The sequence below is a fragment of the Arachis ipaensis genome, chromosome B9 (genome assembly GCF_059453495.1).
Source record: "Arachis ipaensis isolate K30076 ecotype BB chromosome B9, ASM5945349v1, whole genome shotgun sequence".
In the NCBI taxonomy this organism is placed as follows: Eukaryota; Viridiplantae; Streptophyta; class Magnoliopsida; order Fabales; family Fabaceae; genus Arachis; species Arachis ipaensis.
Genome location: NC_142444.1, coordinates 64,947,485 through 64,963,311, shown reverse-complemented (window position 1 = coordinate 64,963,311; position 15,827 = coordinate 64,947,485). Strand labels below are relative to the sequence as shown.

General features: G+C 41.2%; 1 non-coding gene across 1 annotated transcript; it reads right to left on the bottom strand.

Annotated features, from left to right (window-relative positions):
- Positions 1 to 14,713: 14,713 nt before the first annotated feature.
- LOC148544906 (small nucleolar RNA R71) lies at positions 14,714 to 14,820 on the bottom strand. Its single transcript, XR_015901570.1, has one exon. It is a non-coding gene; the product is annotated as a small nucleolar RNA R71 (small nucleolar RNA).
- Positions 14,821 to 15,827: the final 1,007 nt, after the last annotated feature.

The window sequence follows — 15,827 nt, the reverse complement described above, 5'->3', positions numbered from 1 at the left end:
TTTTATTTTTCTTGCTTTGGATCTTGGGTGAAGAATTGAAGAACTTCTGTTTCAATCTCACCTTGAGATCTCTTGTTTACTTCTTCTGCATAATTGAATTTCATTTGCTATTTACTGCGTCTTCTTCTACACTTCTGCAATTTACTTTTCTTTACTTCTTTTGCAATTGTTCTTGTTGGATCAAGGAAGGATTTGAGATCTAGACTTGTTATCTAGTCTCTTCCACCCTGAGATCTTCAACCTCTTTTACATTGCTGCAATTTAAGCACTGCCTTTCTGTCTTTACAATTCTCAAAGCATTTTTACGTTTCTGTTTGAGATCCAGTCTAATTCAATTCATCTTCTGCTTTGCTGTTTGATGCAATTTACTTTTGCTTGTTTAAATTCTGCAATCCCAATTCCCAATTCCTTTTATCATTTAAGCAATTTACATTTCTTGCACTTTAAGCTTCAGTTATTTACATTTCTTGCAATCTAAGTTTCTGCAATTTATATTACTTGCACTTTAAGATTCAGCACATTTACTTTCCTGTTCTTTAATTTACTGCAATTTCCCCTTCCCCTTTACATTTCAAGCAATTTAGTTTCTGCCAATTGCAAACAACTCAACCAAATCTTGATTCGCTTGACTAAATCAACCACTAAACTAAAATTGTTCAATCCTTCAATCTCTGTGGGATCGACCTCACTCATGTGAGTTATTATTACTTGATGCGACCCGGTACACTTGCCGGTTAGATTTGTGTGTTTTGGGAGAAATTTATTTTTCACCAAAATACTCATCAATAAAAATCTAACCAAAATATGGAATGTATACCATCTAAGGTGCAAAATGTGACAACTGAGATAAAGTAATCCCAAGATAACAAATATATACAATAATCTCAAAGATAAAGTGCAAAACGAAATAAAGTAGCAAAAACTAAAGGATAAATGTTTGAAAGTTCACCACACAAATGCTATCCACCAGTCACGAATGGTGACCTCCCCACACTTTAGGATGAAGCATCGTCCTCGATGCTACTGCTGAAGCACGGGCTGAGGGTCAACAGTCGCGCCGGGTTGTGGTACTGGCTGTGAGTCCTCAGGGGGCTGCGGAACCTCTGTGGTGGCCTGTGTCTTTGGTGGTGCCTCCTCCTGAGTCGGCTCCTCAACATGCTCCTCCTCCTGATCCTACTCATCGGAGGCGAGAGAGTCCGGGAGTGGAGGTAGCTCAATACCCTGTGATACAAAGACCTGGTCTATGCGATCGAGACGTCGCATGATACGACGCTCACTGCGCTCTATGATGCGAAACAGGCGCTGCACTAACAGGTACGTCAGCTCAGGTGCTGACGGTGGTGGCAAAGGTGCTGCGGCTACTGAAGCAGAAGAAGGTCCTGCTGCTGCTGCAGAGGATGAAGGCTGAGCTGCCTCCACCACTACTCTAGCTCGAGAACAGCGTCTGGGTGGAGGCTTCTCGTGCACCCACCCACCCCACGGAATAGTAACCTCCTTGTCGTCATTATCTGGGGATGGTGGTGTCATCTCATCGTTTTCCCATGGGACATCGGCTAGCTCAATCATGCTGGTGACTAATGTAAAAAATGGCAGTAGGCCACGAATGTGTGCGTGCCACATGCCCTGCTTGATCAACCGGGATAAGTCTACCTCTTTCCCCTCCATAACACAACCAATCAGAACTAGCATATATATCAGAATCTCTGAAAAGTGAGTGGTGGACAAGACATAATGGGCGAATATGTGCTGCTAAGTCTTAGCCTCTCTCGACAGATAAGTGAATAGCATCCCCTTGGGTTTCTTGTTACCAGAATCCATCACCCAAGGGGCGTCCGGTGTGGCAATCACGCGCTTTAGCGCCTCATAATTAAAGGTCATGCAATGGATAGCTACCTCTGCCTGCTGATAGGCGCATGTGTCATCTGTGCGAGGTTGGCAAAGCAATGCCTCCCCACTAGCTGCCTCAGTGATCAAGATCTCCCTATCCCACAGGTGGACTGAATCAAGAGTGGCACAAAAGAAGTTGTAGTAGAACTCCTTCACCCACGAAGTGTTTATCCTTCCCAAATCCCTATCAACAAAATCCAAGCCCAATTCCAGAATACGGCCATTGATGGCGCGTCTCACGTTGTTGGGAAGGACCAGTTTCTTTTCAATGTTCAGATTCGTCTTCCGATATTTGGGGAAGCAAAGCTCACAGTAAAGGTTGGAGAATTTGATTGGGTCCGTAGATGGTAACAATTGATTCTCTTTTTCCATGTCATTCAGCAGATTCTTAGCATAGTTGGCGTAAGGAGAAGGGGTGGAGGCTTTAGAGTGCTTCCTCTTCTTTGAGGTAGTAGCTATCACTTTTTCTTTATCCGACATCCTGAAAAACAGATGTGATATGATATAAGCAACTAGCCAAATAGATGTATAGCACTCAAGATAAGACATACTCATGAAGTGAGTGAAGAAAAGAGAATTCTTGGAATGTAAGTAACAAAATTCAAAATTCAAACCAAGTTGCAAACCAAGAATTCAAAACATAATTGCACAATGCTAATTCAATAAGCCTAAGAAACGCCATATTCAAAAGAATAATTAAAGGGGTTATGTTCAAAACACAAGGAAGAAATCAGTTGGTTAATCAAGTTAGAGTTAGAAACTAGTTCAAAAGTTAGTGATATGACGGTTACTGGCTCGATTAAAAGAAGTGCACAAGTATGGAAGTTAAGCATACTCAAAATCATGAGGGACATTTAGTCATTGATGATGAAATATGAAAATTTTGCACAAAAGCATGTATATGGGGAGGAAATCATCAAGCAATGTCATTGTTACAAAGTCTTGCAATAGTTGGTATTGAAAAAGTGAAGTATGCACTAATGTTCCCAAATGCAAGTTGAAAACCATTTTGAATTAAAGAGGGTTGCACTAGTGAATGTACCAAACATTGCAAGTGAATGAACCATATTCAAAGAGTTCAAGTCAAGGTCAATCGGTAAGCTCAGTTTGAGTCGAAAGTCAATTGACTTAACTTGAATCATGAGAGTACATGAAGGTTCAAATTGTTGAGTTAGGCAAGGTATTGTTTATCACAAAAATTCGACAAACACGCCTTGAACTCACTATGTCAATGCATATCGCGGAAAACACAAATCAGCACGGAAATGCCAACCATAGTAACCTAAGAATTGGACTTGTTGAAGTCAGGCAAAACTCACTTCGAAAAGTGCCAAGTTCAAGTCTTAGGTTGCAAGTTAAGAACAAAACAATTTTCCAGAAATTTGGGTAGCATTCCGGTAGTAAAATGGATGTTTCCGGATAGCAAACAACAACAAAATTCACATATAAATCCAAGAGTGCAACAAAACATGGTAAGAGCATGGATTACATATGATTAAGCAGCATTAATCTAAATTATGCAAGGAAACTCAGCAAGGCAGCTTGTAAGAACCAAAAACTTAGCACATCCTTAACCAAAATCCAAAAATAGCAGCAATAACCATCATTCAACCAATCATGCACAATTAAGCAAATAAACACAAACGGAGCACTTATCAGGCCTAGAATCCTCTAACCACATCCTAACTACCTAACCGCAATTATTTCTATCTATCCTAACATGCAACATTATCCAAATAACTTAACTAAGACTAATTAACAAAACTAACAAAAGACAGTAAAGAAAATAGAACAGTGGTTCAGGCTATGAAACCTGGAAGCAGAGCAGAGTACAACGGCACCAGAGAAAGGGGAAAAATGGAGGAGCACTGCTCAGAGATGGTGGCGGCAATGAACTCACGGCGGTGGGTCGTGGTGATTAGAGGGAACAGAGAGGAGACAAAGCAGGGGCGAAGTGAGAAGGAGAAGGTGAGGAAGGGAGGAAGAGCGAGGGAAGAAGAAAGAGGGGGTGTGTGGTCGCGGGATGCTCGCCGGCGACAATGGAGGTTGCGGCAGCAACGGCAACGGAGTCGTGAGAATGAGGGAGGGAGGGAAAAAGAGAAAGAAAGAGAGTTGGGGACGAGAAGAGAAGGTAACGCGGTGGTTAACGGAGGCAAAATGTGGTCGCCGGACTGGAGGGTGTTGGGGGTCGAGGGGCTCGAAGGGTGGGGATGGACGGAGAAGAAGAGGGAGAGACGTTGGGGAGGGGGTGAAGGAGTGCGTGACTGCGCTAGGGCTTTCGCGTCCCTGGGGGTTAGTAAATTTTGAATCCACGCGAGCGCACATCATGTGCGTCCGCGTGGGTGAGAGAATAGGAAGGTGGCGCGGAGGCGTCACATACGCCTGTGCGTGGATGGGAGATTTGGGAATGGGCGCGGACGCATACAGTACGTGTCCGCGCGGGTGAGCTTGGCCAGAGGCACAAAAGTGGCCCAGAGTTGGCATAACTCTCGGGTCTTTGGCCTGGGTGATGCAAAAAGGCATCGACGCGCGCACACTATGCACTTGCGCGCGGATGAGTTGAATGATGATGGGACGCGGAGGTGCCAGGTGCGCCCACGCGTGGGTACGGAAACACAAAGGGACGAGGACATGCCATGTATGCATCCGCATGGCTTAAGGCCCAGATTTGGCCCAAAAGTGGCACAATTCTCTAGTCCTTGGCCCAGAAAGTGCGAAATGCACAGCTGTGGCTTTCATCTCTCTTTTTTTTAAGAGCACCAAGAAGAGCTCATAATCCTCCCAACCTCCTCTAGGACTCTAGAACCAGCTAAAATGCAAAATCAAACATATTTTTAAATTTTTGGAGATTTTTCAAATAAATTGAGGAAAATTGCAATCCAAGCAAAAACTCAAATTCAAAGAATCATCCCTAACTAAGGCATAGAGTGTATAAACAACTTAGAAAGCAAGGTAAAATATACAAAGGGGGTAAGGAAGTTATACAAAATGGAACCCAATTCATTCATTCATTATATCTACAAGAGAATGGAAAGGGTTTACCATGGTGGGGTGTCTCCCACCAAGCACTTTTAGTTTAAGTCCTTAAGTTGGACATTTGGGAGGCTCCTTGTCAAGGTGGGTTATGCTTGTATCCATCCTTGAACCTCCAAGAGTGCTTGTCCTTCAATCGGTCATCAGAAGTTCCAACCATCTTCACCAATCTTTGGTGAGGTTCTTTCCAAGATATGAGTTCCCAAAATTGGTTTTCATGTTGTGATCCAGGGTCCCATACCTTATCTTCGCACCCATCTTCTAATTGAGCATTACACCAATCCATACTCTTCGATTTTGAACTTCCAACCATAACGAGCCTAGATTTACAATGCCAACCACTAAACATCCTCCTCTTTCGCTTAATTCCACAAAGCGCCCTAAGTTGGCCATCCGTTTCAAGCAAACCAAATTCAAGTGGGATAATAAAGCTAAGAGTTAGAAGTTTTACCCACTCAAACGAAGGATTGGATGACAAACTAGGTGGAGGAGTTCCCAATGATCTTGATAAAGCACGCTCTACTCCTGTCCATCCTCTTCTAGAGGCTTCCACCACTTGGCAAGGTTTTTCACGTTCCTCCTCTTGCTAAGCTTCCTCAAGTTCACATTCTTCTTCACCAATTTCTTCTATCTCTTTCCCATCACTCTCATCATAGATAGGAGGTCTAGTGAAGTCTACCTCATCATCAAGTTTAAGCATATTGGGGAAGGACTCTTCAAACTCGAAAGGGTCATATGTTGATGCGAAATCATCGTATATAAGGGGGCTTGTTGCTTGGGACACTTCTTCCAATTCTTCACTCACAATATGCCTTGGAGGTTGTACATCCTCCTCAACATTGCTTTCTAGCCCACTGGGAGAAGGCTCAACAAGATCGTCAAGGGGATTGATCGATGTAGACAAAAAATCACTAATGACAGAATCCACTTCTTGATCAATTTCCTTAAACTCTCTGTCGACTTCCGCAACATTACTCTCCTCTTTAACATCTCTTCCATACTCCGTGGAAGAGAGATCTTCAACTTGAGATTCCTTTATGTGCTCAACATATCCCAAACATCCACCCACTACTTCCTTTCGTTCACTAATTTCTACCTCTTCCTCTTGTTGCACTCCTTGCTTTAACTCCTCTTTCTCACCATGGAGCTTCAAGTTCACTCCCTCACTAGGCTCCTTGATTGTTTCTCCACATTCAACAATGGGAGTACTTAGAATGCATGAGCTTAGGTGGGATGTTAGGTGACTCATGGCTTCTACCATGCTAGCCATCCTTGCTCTTAACTCCTTAAACTTATTTTTATCCTCCTCTTGTCGCCTTAAGATACGAGATTCAAGGTCTCTCAGTTCTAACATGAAGGTTTAATTGGGAGGTGATGGTGGAAGAGAGGGTTCATTGTTTGAGGGAAGCTTGTTGTAATTGGAAGGTGGTTCATGTTGGTGAAATTCTTGAGGTGGTGTGTGTGGAATTTGTGGTTCTTGGGTGTATTAGTGTTGGAATAGTTGTGGCTCTATATATGGTTGATATGGTTGTTGGTATGGTGGGTGTGGGTTGAAATCATATGGAGGTGAATGGTGGCATGAGACTTGTGAGTATGGTGGAGGGCTATGTTGAGGAGGGGGTTCATATGCATATGATGATTGCAGTTGACAACCACAATGAGGGTCTTCACGTACATTAGATTGGCATGCATCAAGATTTAAATTGTACCCATAAGGAGCCAGAGGAGGTTGTTGCCAAGAAGGTTGTCCATAAGCCTGGGGCTCCTCCCACCTTTGATCTTCAAATCCTTGATGCACATCCCCCATTGAAGCTTCCATTTCCTACAACATTGTTGTAACCATGCTCATAGCCAAAAGGATGAGAATTCATAGTGAAAGAGAAAATAAAAACAAAGACTAATAAGAAACAAAGAGAGCAAAATTCTACACTAGCAAAAACTAACAAACAAACCAAAATTCAAGCTATTCACAATATATACGATAGCCAATAACATAGCACCATTGCAAATTCCCCGGCAACGGCGCCATTAATTTGATACAAGGATTTATACCGGTTTGGAATTCCACAAAATAATTCCATTGTTAGTATAGTCCAAACCAATAGTCAATCCTCAAATCAAATTAAATTTGGTTTTGTCACATATACAAATCCCAAATAAGAATTAACTGAAGTATTTAGACTCCGTGTCATCTCACGAGGATTGCAATGAAGTGGTCCATTATTGGCTATGAAAATGCAAGGGGGTTTGGATGATAAAAGGGGCGATAAAATAGATGACAAGAAAAGTAAAGAGAGCAATTAAAGAAAGCAATCAATAAAGAGAGACATTCATGGTAAGGATTGAGATCACATGCTTTCCATCCTAGTCGTTTATCGTAACAATACTTAACAAGAATTTATCTTAATTCGTCATCTCCAACATCGGAAGAAGGTGTAAGTTATCTTCCATGAGAGAAAGTCAAACAAGACTAGTTAATCTCAAGTCAAAAATCCTAATCAACTCACAAATTGGATTAGCAAGAGATTAGAGTCATTGAGAATGATATTAACTAACAACTCTAGATCACCAATCTAAATTGGACACTAATGACTCAAGATTTCCCAATTACTCTTTCCAAGCCAAGAATGCTCAAAATCTACTCTAAAGCCCAACCAAGCATTTTGTCAAACACTTGGTGGGTAATAAAGGAAGGCATGGTAAATATGCAAGAATAATAAAATCTAACAACTACCAATTGCAAGGAAAGTAAATCAACAACTTAATTCATCAATGAAAGAAACATCAACATCAAGTTGCATTAAATGTAAATCAAATCCAACATGAGTTCATCATCACAAAAGAGAGCATAAAAGTAAAATTGACAAGAGAACTCGGAAGAATAGAGTAGTAGAAACAAGAAATTATGAAGGAACCAAGATAAAATTGAGTAATTAATTCAAGATCCAAGATAATTTATCCTAAACCTAACCTAATTCTAGAGAGAAGAGGGAGCTTCTCTCTCTAGAAAACTAACTAAAGGCTCATGTTGACTAACTAATTGCTCCCCCTTTGCTTGGACTTCAATTCTGTATGAAATACACTCAGAAACAAGTTGGATTTAGGCCTGGACATCTCAGAAATTGCCCCCAGCATTTTGCCTTTAAGTGGGTCACGTATGAGTATCGGCGCGTACGCGCTATGAGCGCGTGCGCGTGCGCGTCGATTGGCTGTCTCCTCATCCGCGCGTACGCGGCATGTACGCGTGCGCGTCTCTATGCGAAATCACTTCTGTGCGTGCGTGCCTTGTACGCGTGCGCGCCCATCGATGCATTCCCAATCTTTGTTTCTTCAGGCATTCTCCACTTTGTATGCTTTTCTCCTCATTTCTTCCATCCAAGCCTTATGAACCTGAAATCACTCAACAAACACATCAAGACATCGAATGGAATTAAAGTGAGTTAAAATCACCAATTTAAGGGCCTAAAAAGCATGTTTTTACACTAAGCACAATTCAAGGGAGAATTACAAAACCATGCTATTTCATTGAATAAATGTGAGAAAAGGTGATAAAATCTCCTAAAATAAGCACAAGATAAACCACAAAATCAGGGTTTATCAGACCTCTTCACCATCATTCTTCTTGATAGTAGTGATTCCTGATTTCTTTGGAACGACTTGGACCGGGCTCACCCACTCACTGTCAGAAATCGGATAAATAATACCCGCATCAAGTAGCCTTGTGATTTCCTTTTTCACCATATCAAGAATGGTAGGGTTGAGCCTTCTTTGAGGTTGTCTAACTGGCCGAACTCCCTCTTGGAGAAAAATACAATGCATACACATAAGGGGGTCAATCCCTACAATGTCGGCCAAGCTCCAACAGATTACTTTCTTGTGATTTCTTAGGACCTCTATGAGCTTCTCTTCTTCTTGACTCGAAAGCTCACAAGCAATAATGACCGAAAACTTTTGGTTGTCCTCAAGGAATGCATACTTCAAGTGAGAGGGTAGAGGCTTCAATTCACTTTTTGCTTCAAGTTGAGGTTCTTTTTCACTAAGCTCATGAAGCTCACTCTCATCAACCTTCTCTTGTTCATCCTCTTGTTCATCCTTCTCTTCAATGATGGGTGATAAACCCCAATTTTTTGGTTTATCTTGTGCTTAATTTGGGGGATTTTATCACCTTTTCCCATATTTATTCAATGAAATAGCATGGTTTTGCAATTCTCCCTTGATTTGTGCTTAAATGTGAAAACATGCTTTTTAGGCCTTAAAATAGCTAAATTTAATTCGCTTTAATTCCATTCGATGCCTTGATATGTTTGTTGAGTAATTTCAGGTTCATAAAGCAAGTATTGGATGGAAGAAGTGAGGAGAAAAGCATGCAAAGTAGGAGAACTCATGAAGAAATGAAGGAACCGTAAAGCTGTCAAGTCCGACCTCTTCGCACTCAATCGACCATAACTTGAGCTACAGAGGTCCAAATGAGGCGGTTCTAGATGCGTTGGAAAGCTAACATTCGAGGCTTCAAAATGGTATAGAATTTGCCATATGTTGCTTCGCGTATAAGGGCACGCACGTGCTATATATGCATGCACACCGATGCTGCCGTGGCCCACTAAAGTGAATTCGCCCCCAGCGATTTCTGAAGCACTTTGGGCCCAACCCAACTCATTTCTGATGCTATTTCATGTAGAATTCAAGCTTGGGCAAGGGGGAGCAATTGTTTGAAGTGTTAGCATCATGTAGAGTAGTTTTTAGAAAGAGAAGCTCCCTCTTCTCTCTAGAATTAGGATTGGAATTTCTTAGATCTAGGTTTAATTCATGTTTTGATTTACTTTTCCTTTACAATTTCTTGTTCCTCTACTCTTCCTCTCTCTAATTTTGTATTTTATTCTTGTAATTGCTTGCTTTGTTGTTGATGCACTCTTCCTTGCTCTATTTTCTTTTAATGCAATTTATGATTCATGTTCTTTTATCATTGATTTGCCTTATTATTGTTTAATTCCTTGCAGTTGAGTAGTGTAGATTTATATTCCTTGCAATTTTACTAGAGTAGAATTTTGTGCTCTTGGCTTGGGAAGGTAACTTAGGAACTCTTGAGTCACTAATGTCCAAGTGATTGACGATTGGGAGCCATTAATGCTAGATCTCACCAATTGATTAGGTGTAGAACTAGGACTTATGGACTTGGATTGATATAGCTCACTTGACTTTCCTCTACTATTAGTTAGGGGTTAACTTAGTGGGATTGATCCTTGCCAATTCTCATGTTGTGGTTAGTGATTAGGATAGAGATCCTTGACCACCTAACCTTGCCAAGACCTTTTTGTTAGTTTATTTCCCTTGCCATTTATATTTCTTTTCCATCATTTCAAAAACCCCAAAACATACTCCATAACTAATAATTGACCACTTTATTGCAATTTCTTGTGAGACGACCCGGAGTCTAAATACTTCGGTTAATTTTTATTTGGGGTTTGTACTTGTGACAACTCAAATTTTTGATGTGGGAATTGTTTGTTGGTTTAGAACTATGCTTGCAACGAAGTTCTTATTCCTATAAGAGAAATTCTAGACCACACGACAAAACTCATTATTAAAATGGCGCCATTGCCGGGGAGTTGCAATGGTGTTATATTATTGGCTATTGTGAATATGTGAATATGTTTGTCTTTTTCTTGTTTGCTAATTTTTGTTAAGTTTAGGACTTTGTTACTTATTTTGTTAGCTTTTGTTTTTATTTGCTATTATGAATTCTCACCCCTTTGGCTATGAGTTTGGCTCAAATTATGTTGTAGGGAATGGAAGCTATACTGAGGATGTGCATCAAGGATTTGGGAATCAAAGATGGGAGGAGCCTCAAGGGATTGATCACCCTTCTTGGCAACAACAACCTCCGGATTCTTTTGGGTATAATTCTAATCCTAATGCGTATCAATCTAATGGATAAAACCACCACCACATGCCTATGAACCAGCCCCTCAACATGATTTTGAACCACCTTACTCACAAGTCCCTTACCACCAAACACCTCATTATGACTCTAATCCCTATCCACCATACCAACCACCTTATGAACCATATGAACCATACATGGAACCACCACCATTCCAACACAATTACTCTCAAGAACCACCTCAATATACACCACCTCCATACCCTTACCAAGATGAACCAACTTCCAATTATGAAACCTCCTTTCCAAATAATGAACCTTCTTTTTCCACACCACCTCCAATGGATGATTCTCTTCAAGAATGTGTTAGTTCTTATATTCAAAGGCAAGAAGAGAACCAAAAGGAGTTCAAAGAGTTGGAAGCCAAGATAGCTACCATAGCGAAAGCCGTTCGCAATATGGTCTCCTCCCACCTAAGCCTATGTGATCAAGGAACTCCCATTGTTGAATGTGGAGAAGCAATCAAGGAGCATAGCGAGGGAGTGAGCTTAGAGCGTTAAGGTAAAAAAGAGGAGTTGAAGCAAGAATTGTCACAAAGGGAGGAAGATGAGACAATTGAGCCGGAAGGAGTGGTTGAAGACATAGGAGATGTTGGAAGTCCATGGGGATGTAGCATTAGAGAGACCTCTTCCAAGAAGCTTGATATTGATGTTGAGGAGGGTGTATGATGCCAGGACATTTTGGCCAGTTTCACTGACCTTTTCTTTACTGTTTTAGGGTAGTTTCATGCATTTTCTTAGGAAATAAGTAAGTTTTGGGTAGAATTTCACTTACATCTTGATTCAAGAAAACATTGTGCACTTTACATGATTTCATGAGAATTATGCATGAATTAAATGACAAATTAGATGATGCATGTCTCATGACTTGGATTAGAACTTTGATGTACTCTACTGCTTGATTTCAGGACAAAGGAAGCAAGGAAGAACCACGTTAACAGCCACGTTAGTCTAACTAACATGACCACTAATGTGGAAAGGGAGCTAGCTTGCAACGTTAATGAGAAAAGTAATCGCCAATAACGTCCTCGAAGCCATCATAGCCCACGTTAAGAGTCACGTTAACTAAGTTAACGTGAACTCTAACGTGGAAGAAGAAAATGAAGCCAACGTTAGTGACACTCACCTTTGTCACTAACGTTGGACCAAGCTCATATTGGCCACGTTGAGAGCCACGTTAACTCAGTTAACGTGGACTCTAACGTGGGAAATCAAAAGAATGGCCAACGTTAGTGACACTCACCTTTGTCACTAACGTTGGACTAAGCCACTTTGAGCCACGTTAGTTGCCACGTTAACTTAGTTAACGTGGACTCTAACGTGGAGGGAGCAAAGAATCGCCAACGTTAGTGACACCCACCTTTGTCACTAACGTTGGAATGAGCCACTATGAGTAACGTTAACTCCCACGTTAACTTAGTTAACGTGGAAGCTAACGTGGAGGAAAGAATAATGAGCCAACGTTAGTGACACTCACCTTTGTCACTAACGTTGGAGATGGCTATCACTACCACGTTAGAAGCCACGTTAACCTAGTTAACGTGAACTCTAACGTGGGAAGTAGGGGCGTTTTGGAACGTTAGTGACAAAGGTAAGTGTCACTAACGTTCTCGAAGATTTGGCAAGCCTACGTTAAAGGTCACGTTAGCTACACCAACGTGAACTCTAACGTAGGGGGAAGGGAGGACTCTCAACGTTATTGGAAAAGGTAAGTCCCAATAACGTGTGCGAAGGACCAAGAGGTAACGTTAGTGGTCACGTTGGTGCCACTAACGTTGAAGTTAACGTAGATCATCCCTGGGTTAGGAACGTTAGTGAAAAAGGTGATTGTCACTAACGTTCTCGAACCCACACTTTCACTTAACGTTAACGCCACTAACGTCCTAAGCTAAAGTCCCTGCCTGCTTCACACTTTCTCTCTGCAAGTAAAGATAAGCCCACTGAAGAGGATAATTGCTTCAAACTCAAGATCCAAAGGCCCATATCCAAGACTTGAAGAACCAACTAGAAGATCAGAAAGAGTAGTATATATAGGGGTAGTTTTGAATTATAAGGGAGCTTTTTGGCATTATTAGAATTACTCTCTGTATTTTACTTTCTCTGCACTTCTAGTTTAACTTTCAGAATGTACTCTCCATCTTTGCTTTCAATTCCCCAGAGCTATGAACAACTAAACCCCTTTCATTGGGTTAGGGAGCTCTGTTGTAAATTGATGGATCAATAATAGTTTTCATTATCCTTCTTCTCTCTTTTCTCTTGATTTTACTAGAAAGTTTTCAATCTTCATCCAATTGAGTAGTTATCTTGGAAAAGAAGCTATTCATACTTGGATCTCTTCTGAACCTTGGAAGAGGAATGAAGAGATCATGCTAGAATTGCTTTCTCATGTTGGACCAAATTGGGGTTTGGGCGGATATGGTGACATATAATTCTCCCAATACTTTGATTTGGAAATACATGTGGTATAATCAGTGACCACACTTCATCTCTTCTCATGAGCAATTAGACCAAGGAATTGGCTATTGATCTGATTTGAGAGATTGAATTACCAAGGAATTGGAATTCAATCACTTAAGATTGCCAAGGAGATCAATGAATGCATTGATTGAGGAAGAGATGAAAATGAACTTGATCCTGAGAATGCAACATCTCTTAAGCCCAATGAACTCCCCATTTCTGATCTTGCCCATTCTCTTTACTTTCTGCTATTTACTTTCATGCTAAACTCCCCTTCCCCATTTAAGATTCTGCAATTTACCTTCCGTCATTTATTTTCTGCAATTTACTTTCCCGCCATTTGATTTCCTGCAATTCTCAACCCAATTTCTACTTAGCTCAACTAGAACATTCTTCCAATTAAAGTTGCTTGACCAATCAATCCATGTGGGATTCGACCTCACTCTATTGTGAGTTTTTACTTCACGACATTTCGGTATACTTGCCGAGGGAGATTTGTTAAAGGACAAGTTTCCGTGCATCAAGTTTATGGCGCCGTTGCTGGGGATTGATTTTGTATCAACAATGATTAAATTGGTGGATAACTAGATTGAGCATTTGTTTTTATTTTGTTTGATTTAAGTTCATTTGAGTAATTTACTTTCTGTTCAGTTATTTTCCTCCCTTTCCCCTACCCATTTTTCTTAGTTGTTTACAATTCAGTTACCAACCCACTAACTGTTTGATATATTGCATCACTCACACTAACAGCATTTCTGTAGAAAGTACTATCTGCATCTATCTTTCTTGCTTTTTCCTTGTTGGTTGTATGATAAGTAGAAGAAGTGGGGCTTTAACTTCCTTTGATTCTGAACCTGAGAGGACCTTCCTTAGATTAAGGAGGGAAGCAAAAGGAAAGAGAGTAGTTGGTGCTGAGGAAGAGGAGGAGTACTTTAAACCAGATATGGATGAGAATATGGAGAACCATCATGAAGAAGAGGCTCACAACCATGGCCGAGAAGGTCCAGCACATCAGGCTGGGCAAGAGAGAAGAGTTCTGGGTTCTTACATCAATCCAAACCCAGGAAACTGTGGAAGTAGCATCCAACGGCCAACCATACATGCCAACAACTTTGAACTAAAGCCACAGCTCATCACCCTTGTTCAGAACAATTGTTCATTCGGAGGAAGTATCCAAGAAGACCCCAATCAACATCTAACCATCTTCCTGAGGATATGCGATACTGTGAAGTCTAATGGTGTTCATCCTGACACTTATAGACTACTTCTGTTCCCTTTCTCACTCAAGGACAAAGCATCTAAATAGCTTGAATCCTTTCTAAAGGAGAGTTTAGCAACCTGGGAAGATGTGGTGAACAAGTTCTTGGCAAGATTCTATCCTCCTCAATGGATCAACAGGTTGAGAGCTAAGGTACAAACATTCAGGCAGCAGGATGGTGAGACTCTATATGAAGCATTGGAGAGGTTTAAAGACTTGACAAGAAGATGCCCGCCAGATATGTTCAATGAATGGGTGCAGTTGCACATTTTCTATAAAGGCCTTTCGTATGAATCAAAGAAGGCAGTAGACCACTCATCCGGGGGATCTCTGAACAAGAAGAAGACCATTGAAGAAGCCATAGATGTCATTGAGACTGTAGCAGAGAATGACTACTTCTATGCTTCTGAAAGAGGAAACACTAGAGGAGTGATGGAGCTAAACAACGTGGATGCACTGCTATCTCAAAACAAGATGATTACCAAGCAATTAGCTGACCTTACCAAGAAGATGGAGAGGAAACAAGTAGCAGTAATCACCACTTCAGTAGCAACCCAAGAAGGAGTGAATGAAAAAGCAGAGGGTGATCAGGAACAAGCCAACTACATTGGGAATTCACCTAGGCAGCACCATGACCCATACTCCAAAATATATAATCCTAGTTGGAGGAACCACCCAAACTTTGGGTAGGGAAATCAACAAGACCAAGGCCAAGATCAGAGACGCCATAACCCCAACAACAATGCAACTCACCAACACTCCACACAGAGATCATATGAACACCACCCTAACAACACCTCTCCACATCATTACCAAAACCAAAATAACCCTTCTCATCCCTCCAATCCCAACCCACCATATGCAAGGATTGAGATTCTACTTGAAGGCATATGCAAAGAAATTCAAGACAGTAAAGCATTCAGAGAAGAAGTGCGGTCCAATATGCAGAATCAAGATGCTACCATCAAGAAACTTGAGACACAAATTGGGTACCTATTCAAGCAAATTCCCAGCCACAACCTTCGCAGCGATACTGACTCAAACCTAAGGGAGGAATGTCAGGCTATCACCCTTAGGAGTGGGAAAGAACTAAAGGAAACCTCCCAGAAACCACAAGAAAAGGACTCAAGTGAAAAGGAAGAGGAGCAAAATGAAGTTCGAGTTTCCACTTCGAGTCCGCAAAAAAAGGAAGAAATGCTGAAGCCAGAAGTCCCAAGAGTCCCATACCCTCAGCAATTGAAGAAGAAGGGGG